This window comes from Oncorhynchus gorbuscha, linkage group LG21 (assembly GCF_021184085.1).
Source record: "Oncorhynchus gorbuscha isolate QuinsamMale2020 ecotype Even-year linkage group LG21, OgorEven_v1.0, whole genome shotgun sequence".
NCBI classification, from domain to species: domain Eukaryota; kingdom Metazoa; phylum Chordata; class Actinopteri; order Salmoniformes; family Salmonidae; genus Oncorhynchus; species Oncorhynchus gorbuscha.
In genome coordinates, this window is record NC_060193.1 from 14,058,090 (window position 1) to 14,079,484 (window position 21,395).

The 21,395-nt window shown below is 43.5% G+C and overlaps 1 protein-coding gene across 1 annotated transcript in view; it reads left to right on the forward strand.

The window, feature by feature from the left end:
- LOC124008884 overlaps positions 1-21,395 on the forward strand; it is a 61,214-nt gene that overhangs the window by 35,274 nt on the left and 4,545 nt on the right. The gene's annotated exons all lie outside the window — the stretch shown is intronic.

Here is a 21,395-nt window from a genome sequence, read left to right on the forward strand (position 1 = left end):
CCAGATAGCTGTGCCCCATTCTCGAGCCCGGCCAGTAAGGAGTGAAATGACGTAAGCAACCCGAGCTCTCTCTAGAGTATGTGTTGGGTTGGAGAGAGAACACAATCTCACACAGCGTGAGAAAGGAGCGGCACTCAGTGGGCTGCCCGGAGTAGCAAGGTGGGTTATTAACCCTAGGTTCTGGAGGCTCGGCAGGCCAGGAAGTAACAGGTGGCACGAGACGTAGACTCTGGAACTGTCCAGAGAGGTCGGAAACCTGAGCGGCCAGGTTCTCCACGGCATGGCGAGCAGCAGACAATTCCTGCTCGTGTCTGCCGAGCATGGCTCCTTGGATCTCGACGGCAGTGTAACGAGCGTCTGAAGTCGCTGGGTCCATTCCTTGGTCGGTTCCTTCTGTCATGCTGGTGAAAGAGGACCCAAAAGCGACTTGGCGAAAACAGAGTCTTTAATCCAGTAAAGTAAATACAATCAAAAAACACAACTTTCACTCGAAATGACGAGGACAAACTGGAGACTCGATCTTGAACAGCAGGTGAACAGCAGGTTGCCTCGGGAAGGCACTTGAACCAAACAGACTCAGACACCTGCTCACCACGCAGCATCTGAGGAAAACACGACACGACAGGGCGATACACAAACACAGCACGGTGAATTCTAGACAAGGAACCGACAGGGCAGAAACGAATAACAAGGGGAGAAATAGGGACTCTAATCAGGGAAAAGGATCGGGAACAGGTGTGGGAAGACTAAATGATGATTAGGGGAATAGGAACAGCTGGGAGCAGGAACGGAACGATAGAGAGAAGAGAGAGCGAGAGAGTGAGAGAGGGAGGGGGAGAGAGAGGGATAGAAAGAGGGAAAGAACCTAATAAGACCAGCAGAGGGAAACGAATAGAATGGGAAGCACAGGGACAAGACAAGATAATAAATGACAAAACATGACACGATCAATGAGAGAAGACTTGAAAAAGACAAGATGTCAGCAAAAACCTTTGGGTAAATCACATTAGATACAGTTCTCTGCACTTGTCTGTCTCTACACCTGAGACACACTCGGACAGGAATGTACTACACTGTACATAAATGTTTTTTGTATGTTACTTTTACCATTTAACATTGTTGTTCAATACCCAGTTCTCTTGCGTTAGCATTAAATAATGTGCATTGTCCTGTATTTTAGTTTGTTCATTTGTCAATGTGAATGTTTAGCATCTGTTTGATTTTACAGAGCCATGTACAGCTTACACATACATATATTCTGTCAATCCATAAGGGCTGACAAATTTCTAAGAGTGATAGAACATATCCAAACATATTTCATATTGGTTCTACATCCAGGCTCTACAACACTGTTCCTGGAGCTCTACCATCCTGAATGTTTTCACTCCAACCCTAATCTTTCACATCTGATTCTAATAATTAGATGGTTGATAAACTGAACCTGGTTAGTTACAACTGGGGTTGGAGCGAAAACCTACAGGAGGGAGACCCCTGTCCTACATGGTCTTATGTCGGGATTTCCCAAACTCGGTGCTGGGGACCCCAAAGGGTGCAGGTTTTGGTTTTTGCCAAAACCAAAACCTGTAGCCCTTGGGGTCCCCAGGTTCGAGTTTGTGAAATGCTGTCTTATCCTGTGCCACACTGGCTGCAATTACACAGGCATCCCAATTCTGATATTTTTCCACTAATTGGTCTTAATCACATCAGCTCTTTATTGGAACTAATTGGTCAAAAGACAAATTAGTGAAAAAATGATCATAAAATTGGGCTGCCTGTGTAAACGTAGCCATAGTCCTTTATCCGGCTTCGGTACACTGGCAATGGTGGGCTGGGGAAGCTGAGACTGTCACACACTGATCTGTTTCACGTGTCTTTGTGCTTGTCTCCAACCCCCTCCAGGTGTCACCCATCTTCCCCATTATCCCCTGTGTGTTTATACCTGTGTTCTCTGTTTGTCTGTTGTCAGTGTGTTTTGTTTCGTGAAACCTACCAGCGTTTGTTCCCCTGCTCCTGTCTGTTCTTGCTCCTATTTTCTAGTTCTTCTATGGTTTTGACCGTTCTACCTGCCCTGACCCTGAGCCTGCCTGCCATTCTATACCTTGCCCCACCTCAATGGATTATTGACCCCTGCCTGCCCTGACTGCCTGCCATTCTGGACCTTTTGCACTCTCTCTGGATTGCTGACCTCTGCCTGCCTTTGACCTGTCGTTTGCCTGCTCCTGTACTAGAAATAAACGTTTGTTTAGTCGACACTGTCTGCATTTGGGTCATATCTGAAACCTGATAGGACTAGAGGTCGACCGATTGATGATTTTTCAACGCCGATACCGATTATTGGAGGACCAAAAAAAGCAGATACTGATTAATCGGCTGATTTAAAATGGTATTTATTTAGTTGTAAATGATAATTACAACAATACTTAATGAACACTTTTATTTTAACTTAATATAATACATCAAATCAATTTAGCCTCAAATAAATAATGAAACATGTTCAATTTGGTTTAAATAATGCAAAAACAAAGTGTTGGAGAAGAAAGTAAAAGTGCAATATATGAAGTTCATGTTTGAGTTCCTTGCTCAGAACATGAGAACATATGAAAGCTGGTGGTTCCTTCAGACATGAGTCTTCAATATTCCAATGTAAGACATTTTAGGTTGAGTTTATTATAGTAATTATAGGACTATTTCTCTCTATACCATTTGTATTTCATATACCTTTGACTATTGGATGTTCTTATTGGGACTTTAGTATTGCCAGTGTAACAGTATAGCTTCCGTTCCTCTCCTCGCCCCTACCTGGGCTCGAACCAGGAACACATCGACAACAGAGACACTCGAAGCATTATTACCCATCGTTCCACAAAAGCCGTGGCTCTTGCAGAGCAAGGGGAACAACTACTCCAAGTCTCAGAGTGAGTGACGTATGAAACGCTATTAGCGCTCACCCCGCTAACTAGCTAGCCATTTCACATTGGTTACACAGGCCTAACCTCGGGAGTTGATAGGCTTGAAGTCATAAACAGTGCAATGCTTGAAGCATTGCGAAGAGCTGCTGGCAAATGCACGAAAGTGCTGTTTGAATGAATGCTTACGAGCCTGCTACTGCCTACCACCGCTCAGTCGGACTGCTCTATCAAATATCAAATCACAGACTTAATTATAACACAATAACACACAGAAATATGAGCCTTAGGTCATTAATATGGTAAAATCCGGAAATTATCATTTCGAAAAAAAAAACGTTTATTCTTTCCCTATTTTCGAAAACAAAATGTTTATTCTTTCCGTATTTTATCTAACGGGTGGCATCCATAAGTCTAAATATTCCTGTTACATTGCACAACCTTCAGTGTTATGTCATAATTACGTAAAATTCTGGCAAATTAGTTGACATCGAGCCAGGTGGCCCAAACTATACCCTGACTCTGCGTGCAATGAACGCAAGAGAAGTGACACAATTTCCCTTGTTTAATATTGCCTGCTAGCATTTATTTATTTTACCTAAATATGCAGGATTAAAAATATATACTTCTGTGTATTGATTTTAAGAAAGGCATTGATGTTTATGGTTAGGTACATTTATGCAATGATTCTGCTTTTTTCGCAAATGCGCTTTTGTTAAATCATCCCCCGTTTGGTGAAGTTGGCTGTCTTTGTTAGGAAGAAATAGTCTTCACAGTTCGCAATGAGCCAGGCGGCCCAAACTGCTGCATATACCCTGACTCTGTTGCACAGAATCGAAGAGAAGTGACACAATTTCCCAAGTTAGACGAAATTCATTTTAGCAGGCATATGAACTAAATATGCAGGTTTAAAAATATATACTTGTGTATTGATTTTAAGAAAGGCGTTGATGTTTATGGTTAGTTACACATTGGTGCAACGCAGCTTGTTAAATCACACGTTTGGCGAAGTAGGCTATGATTCAATGACAAATTAACAGGCACCGCATCGATTATATGCAACGCAGGACAAGCTAGATAAACTAGTAATATCATCAACCATGTGTAGTTAACTAGTGATTATGTTAAGATTGATTGTTTTTTAGAAGATACGTTTAATGCTAGCTAGCACCTTACCTTGGCTCCTTGCTGCACTCGCACAACAGGTTGTCAGCCTGCCACGCAGTCTTCTCGTTGAGTGCAATGTAATCGGCCATGATCGGTGTCCAAAAATGCCGATTACCGATTGTTATGAAAACTTGAAATCAGCCCCAATTAATCGGCCATTCTGATTAATCGGTCGACCATTAGGACAAACTGGCCATGACTGACCCAGCAGACTCAGACCAGCTCCCCAATAATGTCTCCCTGCAGGGAGCCACCCTTGGAAGACACAAGGAGTTACTTCAAGGTCCTATATAGGGACTTCATACCCTGACAGGACGAGGCGTTCGATATCATGTTGGAGCAATTCTGCGGATTCCCCACTTGGCAGCGGGGTCACACCCATAATCTCCCAGCCTACCCCAGTGTCCCGAGAACCAAGCTTACCACCTCCGGAGCGCTCTGCTGGAGATTTCGGAACCTGCCAGGCTTTTCTATCTCAGTGTTCCCTCATTTTTGAGTAAAGGACGATGCTGCAGCCCAGAAACTAGCAGCGGATCTCGACTCACTAATGGCCTTGACCATTTCAATGGGCGACTACGGGAACAATGGAAGGAGAGGAGATTGGATTTCACTCACCAGTCCAAGGATTCCACCTCGCCTCCGAGGTATCCCAGAAGTCTCAGACGACTCCTTTGCCAAAAGAACACAAGGCTACCTGAGTTCCCCCGAGAGCCTCTGAAGACTGACATGTCATCATGGTCTGGAGCCCGTTCTGCCACACCCATTGGCTGAAGTCAGTGCAGCCTGCCCCAGGACGTCTTCCTGGGGGCTCGGAAATTGCCCTGGACCTCTTCGCCATTCAAGCGGTGTACCAGGACCTCCAGAGGTGTTCAGTAAGGCCTGGGCCACTTCTCTGTTGTCACACTGACCATATGACTGTGGGATTAATCTTCTCCCAGGCACCACTCTGCCCTGGGGAAGACTGTACTCTCTGTCGGGTCCGGAGACCAAGACAATGGAGACTTACATTGAGGACTCCCATGAAGCAGGTTGCATCCGTCCTTCTGCCTCCCCTGCCGGACAAAACCCTGCACCCGTGCATCAATCACAGGGGTCTCAACGACATAATTGATAATTATGAAGAACCACTACCTGCTACCGCTCACCTTCTTGGCCTATGAGCCGCTCCAAGGGACCACCGTGTTCTTGAAGCTGGACCTATGGAATGCCTACCACCTGGTGCGGATATGGGAAGGGGACAAGTGGAAGACTGCATTCAACACGGTCAGCGGTCACTATGAGTATCTGGTCATGCCATTTGGCCTTAACAATGCCCCTGCTATGTTTCTGGCTCTGGTTAATGATGTTGTCTGCAATATGTTGAACCGTTTTGTCTTCCTCTACCTCGATGACAGCCTCGTCTTCTCCCGCTCCACTCAAGAACATGTGCTCCATTGGCCCCATCCTACGTCCAGAGTACAGCTGCAATGTTTCCTGGGATTCGCCAAATTTTATCACCGCTTTATCCAGGGCTACAGCACCCTGGCATCCCCCTTGTCTGCACTTACCTCTCCCAAGGTTCCGTTCACATGATCCCCAGCTGCTGACCAGGCATTCCGGGATCTCAAACACCGCTTCACGACAGCTTCCATCTTGATTCATCCTGACCCATCCCGTCAGTTCATGGAGGAGGCTGATGCTTCTGATGTCGGAGTGGGGGCTGCCCTGACCCAACGGTCTGCCCTGGACCTCAAGTTACATCCCTACGCCTTCTTCTCCCACCGCCTCAACGCCACGGAGAGAAGTTACAATGTGGGGAATTGTGAGCTTCTCGTGGTGAAGATGGCATTGGAGTAGTGGAGGCACTGGCTGGAGGGGGTGGAACATCCTTTCATTGTGTGGACTGACCACAAGAAACTGGAAAATCTCTGCACCGCCAAGTGCCTCAATTCCAGGCAAGCTCGGTGTGCCCTGCTGTTCACCCGGTTCAACTTCTCCCTCTCATACCGGCTAGGATCCAAGAATGTCAAGCCGGATGTGCTGTCATGCCGCTATAGCCCCACGGACACTACCCCGGAATCTGAGACCATCCTTATCACCTCGTGCCTGGTGACGGCACTCAGCTGGGGAATAGGGAATCAGGTTCGTGAGGCTCAGCATTCCGAGCTGAACCCCAGCGGGGCCCCAGATATCCAAATGTTCGTTCCTGGAGTGGGCCCATCCCTCCAGGCTTGCCTGCCACCCGGGCTCCCGTTGGACCCTGGCTTTTGTGCGACAATGCTTTTGGTTGCCTACTATGCTTCCTGATGTCTCCGCATTCGTCACTGCACATCTCCCTGGACCCTGTCTCTTGGCAACACCGCCATCCTGACCGTGGAATATCGGATTTCCAAAGCCTCCCACTTCATTCCTTTCGCCAAGCTACCCTCTGCCAAAGAGACGTGCTGCACCAGCTCATGGTGCAGCACGTCTTCCGGATCCATGGACTAACAGTAGACATGGTCTCCGACCGGGGTCCTCAGTTCTCGTGCCGGTTCTGGAAGGCGTTCTGCACCCTCATTGGGTTGTTGGCCAGCCTGTCCTCCAGGTTCCACCCCCAATCCAACGGCCAGTTGGAGCGAGCCAACCAGGACCTGGTATCTGCCAACCCCACCACCTGGAGCCAGCAGCTTGTGTTGGTTGAATATGCCCACAACACCCTTCCCTGGTATGCCACGGGCCTATCACCCTTTGAGAGTTCCCTGGGGTATCAGATAACCCATTTCAGCAGGCTACTGTGGAATGACTCCAGATAACCCGTTTCAGTATGCCACTGGGGAATGACTCCAGATAACCTGAGTTTCACAGAAAGAAAAGGTCAGAAGAGAAGAGGGGTATATTAAATTGATAACATGGTCTGGAAGGTACTCTGTGGTCCTCAAGCTACATAAAACCCCATAACACAAACCATACCCTATTCATGTTTATACTATGCGTACTGTAAATTTAAATCTCAGCTGTCAGCTTGTAAATTAGAGGTTGACCGATTAATTAGAATGACCGACAATCAGTTTTCATAACAATCGGAAATCTGTATTTTCGGGCAATGATTTTGCCAATTTTTTTCAATATATTTTTTATACCTTTATGTAACCTGGCAAGTCAGTTAAGAACACATTCTTATTTTCAATGACGGCCTAGGAACGGTGGGTTAACTGCCTTGTTCAGGGGCAGAACGACAGATTTTCACCTTGTCAGCGAATGCAGTAGAAGCCAAGGTAAGTTGCTAGCTAGTATTAAACTTATCTTATAAAAATTAAGTCTATGATTTGATAGAGCAGTCTGACTGAGCGATGGTAGGCAGCAGCAGGCTTGTAAGCATTCATTCAAACAGCACTTTTGTGCATTTTGCCAGCAGCTCTTCACAAGCACAGCGCTGTTTATGACTTCAAACCTATCAACCTAATGGCTGGTGTAACCGATGTGAAATGGCTCACTAGTTAGCGGGGTGCGTGCTAATAGCGTTTCAAACGTCACTCGCTCTGAGACTTGGAGTAGTTATTCCCCTTGCTCTGCAAGGGCCGCGGCTTTTGTGGAGCGATCGGTAACGCTGCTTCGAGTGTGGCTGTTGTCGATGTGTTCCTGGTTCGAGCCCAGGTAGGGGCAAGGAGAGGGATGGAAGCTATACTGTTACACTGGCAATACTATAGTGCCTATAAGAACATCTAATAGTCAAAGGTAGATGAAATACAAATGGTATAGAGAGAAATAGTCCTATAAATAGTCCTTCATTATCTTCCGGGTTGGAGCGAGCGGTCGCATCCGCATTTCGGTCCGCAGGTAGTATAACTTTTCATTACATTTCATTACATTTCATTATAGTACAACGGTTTGATTTGTCTAATCTTAGCAATTTCTTCTTAGCTAGCTACATAGCCGTCTTTGTATCAAAGATAATTGCGTAATTATCGTATTTCGTCGTCCTAACGTAGTCTACACTGCTATCTGCCCGGCAGCTAGCCAGCTAGCTAACGTCCACCGTCTACCGTCTACCGAATAGCAGCACTGTAGAAACTATTACACTCAACTGAACGACTTGATTAGTGTAGTGTTAGCTAGCTACTTAGTTGTCTTTGCTGTCTTCGTATCCAAGATATTTGTGTAGTTTAGAGTGTGTAGTCTTAGAGTGATTATCTTAATTTACCGAGGTTAGCTAGCCAGCTATTTGTCGTCCTTAACGTAGGAGACACTGCTAGCTAGCCAACAGCTAGCCAACGTCTTCCGAATAGAACTCAACAACCTGGTCGCATTCCGCTTCGCTCCACAGGTAGTATCATATTTTCATTTCATCTCATTACAGTACAACGGTTTGATTTGTTTGATCGTAGCTAGCTACATAGCTAGCTACATAGCCGTCTTTGTATCAAAGATAATTGTGTAGTCTAGAGCGATTTTCTAGGTTAGCTAGCCAGCTATTGTCGTTCTTTTAACGCAACGTAACGTAATCAACACTGCTAGCTAGCCAGCTAGCCCCCGAATAGCAGCACTGTAGAAACTATTACACTCAACGGAACGACTTGATTAGTGTAGTATCAACAACGCAGCCACTGCCAGCTAGCCTACAAAGTCAACAACGCAGCCACTGCCAGCTAGCCTACTTCAGCAGTACTGTATCATTTTAATCATTTTAGTCAATAAGATTCTTGCTACGTAAGCTTAACTTTCTGAACATTCAAGACGTGTAGTCCACTTGTCATTCCAATCTCCTTTGCATTAGCGTAGCCTCTTCTGTAGCCTGTCAACTATGTGTCTGTCTATCCCTGTTCTCTCCTCTCTGCACAGACCATACAAACGCTCCACACCGCGTGGCCGCGGCCACCCTAATCTGGTGGTCCCAGCGTGCACGACCCACGTGGAGTTCCAGGTCTCCGGTAGCCTCTGAAACTGCCGATCTGCGGCCAACAAGGCAGAGTTCATCTCAGCCTATGCCTCCCTCCAGTCCCTCACCTTCTTGGCACTGACGGAAACATGGATCACCACAGATAACACTGCTACTCCCACTGCTCTCTCTTCGTCCGCCCACGTGTTCTCGCACACCCCTTTCCTGAGGACGGCTCACCTCTCACAGTTCTGGGCGACTTTAACCTCCCCACGTCTACCTTTGACTCATTCCTCTCTGCCTCCTTCTTTCCACTCCTCTCCTCTTTTGACCTCACCCTCTCACCTTCCCCCCCTACTCACAAGGCAGGCAATACGCTCGACCTCATCTTTACTAGATGCTGTTCTTCCACTAACCTCATTGCAACTCCCCTCCAAGTCTCCGACCACCACCTTGTATCCTTTTCCCTCTCGCTCTCATCCAACACTTCCCACACTGCCCCTACTCGGATGGTATCGCGCCGTCCCAACCTTCGCTCTCTCTCCCCCGCTACTCTCTCCTCTTCCATCCTATCATCTCTTCCCTCTGCTCAAACCTTCTCCAACCTATCTCCTGATTCTGCCTCCTCAACCCTCCTCTCCTCCCTTTCTGCATCCTTTGACTCTCTATGTCCCCTATCCTCCAGGCCGGCTCGGTCCTCCCCTCCCGCTCCGTGGCTCGACGACTCATTGCGAGCTCACAGAACAGGGCTCCGGGCAGCCGAGCGGAAATGGAGGAAAACTCGCCTCCCTGCGGACCTGGCATCCTTTCACTCCCTCCTCTCTACATTTTCCTCCTCTGTCTCTGCTGCTAAAGCCACTTTCTACCACTCTAAATTCCAAGCATCTGCCTCTAACCCTAGGAAGCTCTTTGCCACCTTCTCCTCCCTCCTGAATCCTCCTCTCCCTCCCCCCCTCCTCCCTCTCTGCAGATGACTTCGTCAACCATTTTGAAAAGAAGGTCGACGACATCCGATCCTCGTTTGCTAAGTCAAACGACACCGTTGGTTCTGCTCACACTGCCCTACCATGTGCTCTGACCTCGTTCTCCCCTCTCTCTCCAGATGAAATCTCGCGTCTTGTGACGGCCGGCCGCCCAACAACCTGCCCGCTTGACCCTATCCCCTCCTCTCTTCTCCAGACCATTTCCGGAGACCTTCTCCCTTACCTCACCTCGCTCATCAACTCATCCCTGACCGCTGGCTACGTCCCTTCCGTCTTCAAGAGAGCGAGAGTTGCACCCCTTCTGAAAAAACATACACTCGATCCCTCCGATGTCAACAATTACAGACCAGTATCCCTTCTTTCTTTTCTCTCCAAAACTCTTGAACGTGCCGTCCTTGGCCAGCTCTCCCGCTATCTCTCTCTGAATGACCTTCTTGATCCAAATCAGTCAGGTTTCAAGACTAGTCATTCAACTGAGACTGCTCTCCTCTGTATCACGGAGGCGCTCCGCACTGCTAAAGCTAACTCTCTCCTCTGCTCTCATCCTTCTAGATCTATCGGCTGCCTTCGATACTGTGAACCATCAGATCATCCTCTCCACCCTCTCAGAGTTGGGCATCTCCGGCGCGGCCCACGCTTGGATTGCGTCCTACCTGACAGGTCGCTCCTACCAGGTGGCGTGGCGAGAATCTGTCTCCTCACCACGCGCTCTCACCACTGGTGTCCCCCAGGGCTCTGTTCTAGGCCCTCTCCTATTCTCGCTATACACCAAGTCACTTGGCTCTGTCATAACCTCACATGGTCTCTCCTATCATTGCTATGTAGACGACACACAATTAATCTTCTCCTTTCCCCCTTCTGATGACCAGGTGGCAAATCGCATCTCTGCATGTCTGGCAGACATATCAGTGTGGATGACGGATCACCACCTCAAGCTGAACCTCGGCAAGACGGAGCTGCTCTTCCTCCCGGGAAGGACTGCCCGTTCCATGATCTCGCCATCACGGTTGACAACTCCATTGTGTCCTCCTCCCAGAGCGCTAAGAACCTTGGCGTGATCCTGGACAACACCCTGTCGTTCTCAACTAACATCAAGGCGGTGGCCCGTTCCTGTAGGTTCATGCTCTACAACATCCGCAGAGTACGACCCTGCCTCACACAGGAAGCGGCGCAGGTCCTAATCCAGGCACTTGTCATCTCCCGTCTGGATTACTGCAACTCGCTGTTGGCTGGGCTCCCTGCCTGTGCCATTAAACCCCTACAACTCATCCAGAACGCCGCAGCCCGTCTGGTGTTCAACCTTCCCAAGTTCTCTCACGTCACCCCGCTCCTCCGCTCTCTCCACTGGCTTCCAGTTGAAGCTCGCATCCGCTACAAGACCATGGTGCTTGCCTACGGAGCTGTGAGGGGAACGGCACCTCAGTACCTCCAGGCTCTGATCAGGCCCACACCCAAACAAGGGCACTGCGTTCATCCACCTCTGGCCTGCTCGCCTCCCTACCACTGAGGAAGTACAGTTCCCGCTCAGCCCAGTCAAAACTGTTCGCTGCTCTGGCCCCCCAATGGTGGAACAAACTCCCTCACGACGCCAGGAAAGCGGAGTCAATCACCACCTTCCGGAGACACCTGAAACCCCACCTCTTTAAGGAATACCTAGGATAGGATAAAGTAATCCTTCTCACCCCCCCCCTTAAAAGATTTAGATGCACTATTGTAAAGTGGCTGCTCCACTGGATGTCATAAGGTGAACGCACCAATTTGTAAGTCGCTCTGGATAAGAGCGTCTGCTAAATGACTTAAATGTAAATGTAAATACTATATTAACTACAACCTAAAACCTCTTACCTTGGAATATTGAAGTCTCATGTTAAAAGGAACCACCAACTTTCATATGTTCTAATGTTCTGAGCAAGGAACTCAAACGTTAGCTTTTTTACATGGCACATATTGCACTTTTACTTCTCCAACACTTTGTTTTTGCATTATTTAAACCAAATTGAACATGTTTCATTATTTATTTGAGGCTAAATTGCTTTTTAAAAATGGTATTATATTAAGTTAAAATAAGTGTTCATTCAGTATTGTTGTAATTGTCATTATTACAAATAACTAAATAAATAAATAATAATCGGCCGATTAATCGGTATCTGCTTTTTTTGGTCCTCCAATAATCAGTGTCGGCGTTAAAAAAATCATAATCGGTCGACCTCTATTGTAAATACTTCGGCCAACTTACCCTTACTTTGTGCAGAGCTAGGGGTTGGAAGTGCATGTTGGTGGAATCAGAATCTGTACCACCTACAACAAAACACAACAATACACAGTTAATCCACCCCAGTAATTATATTGATCTCTATTAGACTGGCGAGCTAAGCATACCAAAAATCAGATATGATTGGCTGAGCCATCTTACTGTGTTCGTCCAGCAGAATGTTGTCATGTTTGATCACACATGCACACACGCGCACACTCACAGTGTTGGGCCAGTAACTGAAAGGTTGCTAGATATAATCCCTGAGCTGACTAGGTAACAATCTGTCGTTCTGCCCCTGAACAGGGCAGCACTGTTCCTAGTTATTGTCATTGTGAATAAGAATGATTAACTGACTTGCCTAGTTAAATAAAAACACACACACACTCTTGAGGTTGTGGGTTATGGACATGTGAGACCCCAGCACCAAGACCCTCCAGGGAGACTAAATAGTTTTAGATTAAACTGAATAAATTATACAAATAGTAGAATATGTTATTCTTTCTTACTGGGAGAAAACATGTATAACTAATTATAATATATTTTTCTGTTTGGTTTTGTCTTTAAGTGTATGTCACCTCTAAGATACAGTTCAGGTTTGATAGCAGAGGTTTAATAAAAATACAACTTCAAAGTTGAATATACATTATTATACATTTGAGTAATATATTAATTGATTGTAATTCATTAAAGTGAGATGTATTCTGAGTAAAAGCACTGTTGTTAAAAAAACCACAGTTGACATATTTCACCTCAGGTAGTAGATGAGGTTCTCTGGATGACTGCTAAACAAATCCCACCGGGAAACACCACACATACAAACAAACAACACACACACACACACACACACACACACACACACACACACACACACACACACACACACACACACACACACACACACACACACACACACACACACACACACACACACACATGGGATGGTGGGCTACGGACCACTGGTAACCAAAGAAACCTCACCTTACCTTCCCATTGATTGGATAATACAGGGTTGTATTCATAAGGCAACAATGGAAAGAAAACAGATTGAAACCGTGAGTGAGGGACTACCTGATCTTATCCAATAACAAATAATCATTTTTGTTTCCTGTTGGAAAAAGTTGTTTTATTTATTTTGTGTGTCCTAATGAACATGACCCAGATTTGCATGTTTGCCAGACAGAGGGAGGGAAAAAAGAGCAAGAAGATCCATCACGCACACTGAGACGGAGGAGAGGAGCGAGGGATTCAAGCGAATGACAAGATATAACCCTCTCAATACAGGTACAATATATGTTTATTTATATTGTTTGATTGTTCGATAACCTTGGCTAATATTATAATAAAGAATGATGATAATATATAAGTTAAAACAATTAGGAAGTAAGGAGGACACTGAAATAGAGAGCAGACTTAGGAGGGGAATGGAAACAAATAAAAAAGCTGCATTATTGTTAAAGTAGAAACGACTCATTTCAGCTTTGGCTTTATTTATGATATTTGAATATTTACAATGACATATTTAATTTCCAACAGATTCACATAGTTTCCATCAGATTCACAGTTTCCAACAGACTCACAGTTTCCAAAAGGGTTATTCTTGAGTTACGGTGGCAATTAGGCATTTAGAAAATGTAACTTTTGACCTCCATTCTAAATCAACTAAAATCCCAGCTTAAATGACATGGAAAATGCTTTACCATTATGATAACATTGTGCCACCAGTAGCAGCAGTATCACCAATGAGACATTTCAGGTAAAGAAGGGTTTTCTGAAATCAATCATAAAACAATTATTGTCTAAAGTGTCATGATTAATAATCAATTAGTTACAGTAACAACAAATGTCACTGGATTTAGACAACAAATGATCAATGGAATCCTCAAATGTATGAAATACTAAAAGAGCGTGATTAGCTAATAATTGTCTTGAATCTAGACCCCTCCCCCGATAACAGTTTGCCACTGGAGAGAATGCTTAATGTCCTTGTATATATTTGTAATTAGTTATTTTGAATGCATTACACCAATTACACAAATGACACAAAACAGGGGGGAAAAACAGTTAAATTTAAGAGGAATTGTATTATTTGTCATGTTTTTTTCTTTTTTCTTTTACATGGTGCCAAAGTCAAGAGACAGTTTAACACCAGAACTCAAGAATGACCCAATAGATTCAAACAGTATCCAACATATTCACACAGTTTCCATCAGATTCATACAGTTTCCATCAGATTTACACAGTTTCCATCAGATTTACACAGTTTCCATCAGATTCATGCAGTTTCCATCAGATTTACACAGTTTCCATCAGATTCACACAGTTTCCATCAGATTCATACAGTTTCCATCAGATTTACACAGTTTCCATCAGATTTACACAGTTTCCGTCAGATTTACACAGTTTCCATCAGATTTACAGTTTCCATCAGATTTACACAGTTTCCATCAGATTCACACAGTTTCCGTCAGATTTACACAGTTTCCGTCAGATTCACACAGTTTCCATCAGATTTACAGTTTCTGTCAAATTTACACATTTTCTGTCAGATTCACACAGTTTCCATCAGATTTACAGTTTCTGTCAAATTTACACATTTTCTGTCAGATTCACACAGTTTCCATCAGATTTACAGTTTCTGTCAGATTTACACAGCTTCTGTCAGATTTACAGTTTCAATCAAATTCATACAATTACCATCAGAATTTCACAGTTTCCATCAGATTCACACTGATTCTATCTAGCTGCGGTCAATGTCGTGTATGATGAGGGAGGACAAAAAAAATTCACATGAACATGGCCTAATTTCTATTACAGCATATTGGATCTCATTCATATCCCATTCATCCAGTTCAATGGAACTGCGATGGGTTCAGGCTACTACATGATACTCAAATTTTCCTTGTACCCATAACGAAGTTGCTACAACTTAACCTATGAATGAAAGTTTACAATGCAGGTGCACAAAGATCGAGAGACAAATTTGAGGGGGCAGACAGTGACACATGGACAGACAGTGACATTCAATACCGCCTTGCACAATATTGCTTGCATATTTTATTTATTTATTTCACCTTTATTTAATCAGGTAGGCAAGTTGAGAACAAGTTCTCATTTACAATTGCGTCCTGGCCAATATAAAGCAAAGCAGTTTGACACATACAACATATAGCTGATATAGTGTGTAATCATTAGTCCAACAGTTGCAAAAGAGAGTTGCTATTGGACAAATTAATGTATGTTTATCCCCATTTTGTTCCGTTTGCTTCCGTTTAAGAAACTTTTTTTTCAACAGAATCGGTGGAATGAATTACACCCCTAATCATGCGTAAACACAGTTCACTTTTATAGCAGCCACAATGTATTCCTTCTATGCGCTCTCCTCCTCTCACCTTGTCCGTTCGCTTGTGGACTTCAATGCACAACACATCAGCTGTATGTGACCAGACGAAAACACCTTTCCAAACCAAACTGCTACACACAGCCTACATCGTTGTCACCATATTAGCTCAAGTAACGTCATAGTCAGCATAGCTAACAGAACTAACGCGTAAGTAACTCACTTGCCTAGTTAAATAAAGTTTAAAATAAATACGAATTGGAAGAGTTCCAGTGTTTGTTTCAGTATGATGTGTTGGATAAAGGAATAAAGACAGACACCAATGTCAAGTTCAATAGCCTTGGTTGTGCATTGTACACATCCCTACACGTGGAGTCCGGGGAACAGTCCGAATAGTCGATTACCTATCAACTAGACTCCGTAACAGTGTTGCTGGTCATAGCCAGCTAGCTAACATAGCATCCCTCTCTTTGAGCAGGTTGTTTCAGTAGGCTAAACTAACCAGGTAAACTAGCCAAGTATCTGAAAGTGAAAAAAAATCTCTCTCTTGCTTCTCCTTCATTTTGTAATACATTAACGTAAACTCACGTAAACATCGCCCTTATTTTAGCGGCTATAAAAACGTAATACTTCCAGATCAACTGTAATGTCAATACCAGTGTAAAGCACAATTTCTCCCCTTTCCAACAGAATCTATTACATGACCTAAACGCTGCCCGTTTCTGCATAATTCAAGCAGGCAATGAGCCCCGTCTGGTCTTTTTAAAAATGGCGGGTGGGGAAGCGAAACTAATGCGTGGTAGTGAGACCGAGGGAATTAATTATTTTTTCACTCCATCTGTCCAATTTATCAGCTTATCGCCTCTAAAATGTAAATAAAACACTATAAAGAGTTTATATAATGGGTCATTACATACCTATTTGAATGTTTTTTTACGAATTTGAATCAGGTTTTTAGGGCGGTGCTAAAGTGATCTTAGAAGTAAACAGTGGCTTTGAGAATGATGATCGCATGCAATGATGATGCAAAAAAATGACCAGGTATCCCCTCTTACCCCCGTCACTGTCCATTTCTTGTTTTTAAAGGATGAGAGAAGTGCTACACCTGGTGGAGAGAGATTGTAAGACATAAATAGTAGCTTTATGTGTGCTGTACGTTACGACATGACACGTTTAGATGTAACGGAGGGTCCATCTTTTCAACTTTTCTCCAATACCATAGAGCAATTACCATGTCGATCAACGCTTGAATAGAAACCTAGTTCACACCCCCGATTTTGAAGTCAACATAATTGCTACAGTCCCATTAGTTTTCTTTGTAGCTTCATTTGAATGTCGCGGTTACGCACATTTGTACGGAATGGGGTGAGTTTACTTTAATTTGTTCAAAACTGTTCAACTATTGTCTTTCTCTCTCTTTGAGTCAACTACTCACCACATTTTATGCAATGCAGTGCTAGCTAGCTGTATCGTATGCATTCAGTACTAGATTCATTCTCTGATCCTTTGATTGGGTGGACAACATGTCAGTTCATGCTGCAAGAGCTCAGATAGGCTGGAGGACGTCCTCCAGATGTTGTCATAATTACTGTGTAAGTCTATGGAAGAGGGTGAGAACCATGAGCCTCCTAGGTTTTGTATTGACGTCAATGTACCCAGAGGAGGACGGAAGCTAGCTGTCTTCTGGCTACACAATGGTACAACCATACAGAGTGCTTTTGAGGCTAATGTAGACCTTCTTTGCAAACTAGTGTGTTTTAATCTATTGTTTGGTGACATGTAATTATATTTAATATACTAGTTGTATCTAAAAAATATCACTTTAAAAATGTTACACCGTTTAAATTTGTATGAAATTCACCAAGGAGGATGGTCCTCCACTTCCTCCTCTGAGGAGCATCCACTGTTTCCATCAGATTCAAACAGTTTCCATCAGGGACGGAAAAGGCTGAAGTTGTGTAACTATTGACACCTCAGGGAAAGGATGAGGTTATCTGGATGACTGTTAAACAAATCCCCAGGAAACAACACCACACACACACACACCGGCAAACACACCGGCAAACACACCAGCACACACACCGGCACACACAGGGTGGTGGGCTACAGCTCACTGCTAACCAAATACACCTCACCTTAACCTCCCCAACTTTGGCTAATAGAGGGTTGTGTTCATAAGGCACCAAACGGAAGAAAACAGATTGTAACAAGGAGTGAGGGACTATCTGATATTTTCCAATCACAAACACACATTTTTGTTTTCAGTTGCAAAAAGTTGCAACATTTTTTCTGTTGTGTTCACTAATGAACATGACCCAGGTTTGCATGTTTGCCAGACAGAGAGAGAGAAAAGAGAGTAAGAAGAATCCATCACGCACACTGAGAAGGAGGACAGGAGCGAGGGATTCAGCAAAAGACAAGATAGCCCTGTCAATACAGGTATGTTAATCTTATGTTTGGATATACTGTTTTATTATTCAAAACCTTGGCGAATACTATAATAAAGAATTATGATAATATATAAGTAAAGAAAATGGGTTATTATCACATTAATGAAAGGTTATTATTGTTGTGGTATGTGTGACATGGAAATGCTGAAAAGGACAAGAATAGTACATCCACGTTCTACAGCAAATTTCAGATGTTGGATACCTAGAAATAGATCATATTAACTGATAATTAAAAGAGGGAAATGTTTAACGTTATTAATTCATATTGACTGATGAATATGTTGCTACATCCCAGATCCATGGAGTGGAGTAGGAGAGCTATCCCTGTCTCTGGTGAGAACTAAATCCCTACAAGGTTTAGGGTCAATTCTATTTCAGTTCCTGTCAAATCAGAACGTGAACCGTATTCCAATGAAGTTCAACTCTAAGAGATTCTTATGACATTGTCAGCAGTAAGATTTTAGTTCCATTTCCAAAAAGACAAGGCCTGTAGTTTTCAAATGATGTGTCACTTTCTATTTTCATGTACAGAGCCCAAAACAACCACTCAGAGTTTAACAAATGATTTGAATTTCAGTGTGCTTCCTGATTTACAGAAATTGAATCGACCCCAACCCTTCCATCTCTAAGTCAAAGATCTTTAATGATCAGCATTACTATTATTACCCTATAGCATATTAGAGAACTTGTCATATAGTGCATTCACATTGATTAATTATGACTAATCATTCATATGCTTATTGTGGCTTTACAGGGATTTTCCTACTCTTTCTGAGGGTCACCGTGCAAATAGGTAAATGCATTTTTAATAAAGCAGACAGACAGACAGACACAAAACCAATCACACAAAAAAGACAGACAGACAAAACAAACAATCTAAATCAATGAATCAATGAACGAAGTATCAGTATTGGCCACTGTGACAGAAGCAATACATGAAGAAAAAGAATAAATAAAAACATGAATGAATAAGTAAATAAATCAACTAATCAATGCATGAAGTACAAGCATTGGCCGCTGTGACAGAAGCTAGGCCTAGTAATAACTTTCATTCAGTTAATGTCACTAAACCCCAAAACCTCAACTAAGTATTGTAATAAATATTGTGGAAATTGAGCAAGTTGAGCAAGCTGCTTGGAGTAACACTAGATTGTAAACTGTCATGGTCAAAACATATTGATACAACAGTAGCTAAAATGGGGAGAAGTTTGTCTATAATAAAGCGATGCTCTGCCTTCTTAACAACACTATCAACAAGGTAGGTCCTAAAGGCCCTAGTTTTGTCGCACCTTGACTACTGTTCAGTCGTGTGGTCAGGTGCCACAAAATGACTTAGGGAAATTGCAATTGGCTCAGAACAGGGCAGCACGGCTGGTACTTGGATGTACACAGAGAGAGCTATATGAATAATATGCATGTCAATCTCTCCTGGCTGAAAGTGGAGAGATTGACTTCAACACTTCTTTTATTTATGAGAGGTATTGACATGTTGAATTCACCGAGCTGTCTGTCTAAACTACTGGCACACAGCTCGGACACTCATGCATACCCCACAAGAGGTCTCTTCACAGTCCCAAAGTCCAGAACAGCCAATGGGAGGCACACAGTATTACATAGAGCCATGACTACATGGAACTCTATTCCACATCAAGTAACTGATGCAAGCAGTAAAATTGGATTTAATAAACCGATTAAAAAAGCACCTTATGGAACAGCGGGGACTGTGAAGAGACACAAACATTGGCACAGACACATGCATACACACACACACACACACATACACACACACAAATGATAACATACACACTATACATACACATGAATTTAGTACTGTAGATAGTGGTAGATAGTGATAGTGGTGGAGTTGAAAATAAAAGAGAGCTGCATGCTCTAGGCGCTCAGATGGAAAAATGTAATTACCAACGTTTTGACAGCCAAGCTGTCTTCAAGAGGGTATAGTCACAAACACTGCAGGATGACTCGTTTATATAGTGTCAAAAAACACAGGTGTCTGTAATCATGGCCAAGAGAGGCCTAATGTCATTGGTTAATAATAAAATCTTAAAATTGCATACAAAGAACAGCATACAAACAACAAATGGATAGCATACGATCATAAATTCATTTTCGACTTCACAAGCTTACAAACAGTTACAAAGTCACAATAATCACAAGAATGGCTTCAAAGTCTACTTGAGACCGAAGGGAGCAAGAGTCTTTAAGTTAAAGATCCAGGCAGCTTCTCGTTTTAACAATAAATTATCAAGGTCACCCCCTCTCCTAGGGAGGGTGACATGTTCGATGCCAATTTAACGCAGAGATGAAATCGAGTGGCCTGCCTCCAAGAAGTGGGCCGCAACTGGGTAAGTCAAGTTTTTACACCTAATGGTGCTACGATGCTCTGAGATACGTACTTTTAATTCACGCTTTGTTTTATGTTTTACCCACATAAATGTTACCACAAGGACAAGTTATAAGATGAATGACTGCCTTATAGTGGAGCACGTAAAAACACCTTTTAATGGGTTCAATTTCCCTGTTTGTGGGTGTTTGAAGGATCTACATTTACAAGTGCCATTGCATTGAGCACAGCCATTACCCTTGTAATTTCCATCCAGTAGGGGCGCAAAGAGACATTGTTCAGGAATATCTTGGGGTGGTAAATCAGAGTTTACCAATTGGTCTCTGGGATTTCTGCCCCGGAAGAATACGACCAAGAGGAGGTCCGGAAACACATTACCGAGACTATCATCGGATTTTAGAATGTGCCAATGTTTGTGAACGATTCCCTTAATTTGTTCAGAACGCTTTGAAAAGCAGGTAGTTAGAACACAAGAATGCGTCTTGATCATTTATTTTTTAAACGAGAGGCTGCCTGGATCTTTAACTTAGAGACCCTTGCTCCCTTCGGGCTCAACGTAGACTTTGAAGCCATTCTTGTGATTATAGTGACTTTGCCATTGTAATTGTTTGTAAGCTTGTGTAGTCGAAAAATGAATTTATGATCATATGTTATCCATTTGTTGTTTGTACGTCATTTTAATATTTGATAATTAACCAATGATATTAGGCCACTCTTGGCCATGATTACAGACACCTGTGTCTTTTGACACTATATAAATGAGTCATCCCGCAGTGTTTGCGATTATACTCTGATGAAGACAGCTTGGCTGTCGAAACGTTGGTAATTAAAATTTTGCGTGCTGCTCTCTTTTATTTTCAAGTTTTCTACTCCGCTAGCCAGCACCTCACCTAAATAGGTGTGCGTTTATTTTTTCTTCTAGTGGTGGAGTAGGGGCCTGAAGGCACACAGTGTGTTGTGAAATCTGTGAATGTATTGTAATGTTTTAAAATTGTATAAACTGCCTTAATTTTGCTGGACCCCAGGAAGAGTAGCTGCTGTTTTGGCAGCAGCTAATGGGAATCCATAATAAATTACAAATACAAAGTGCCCAATTAAA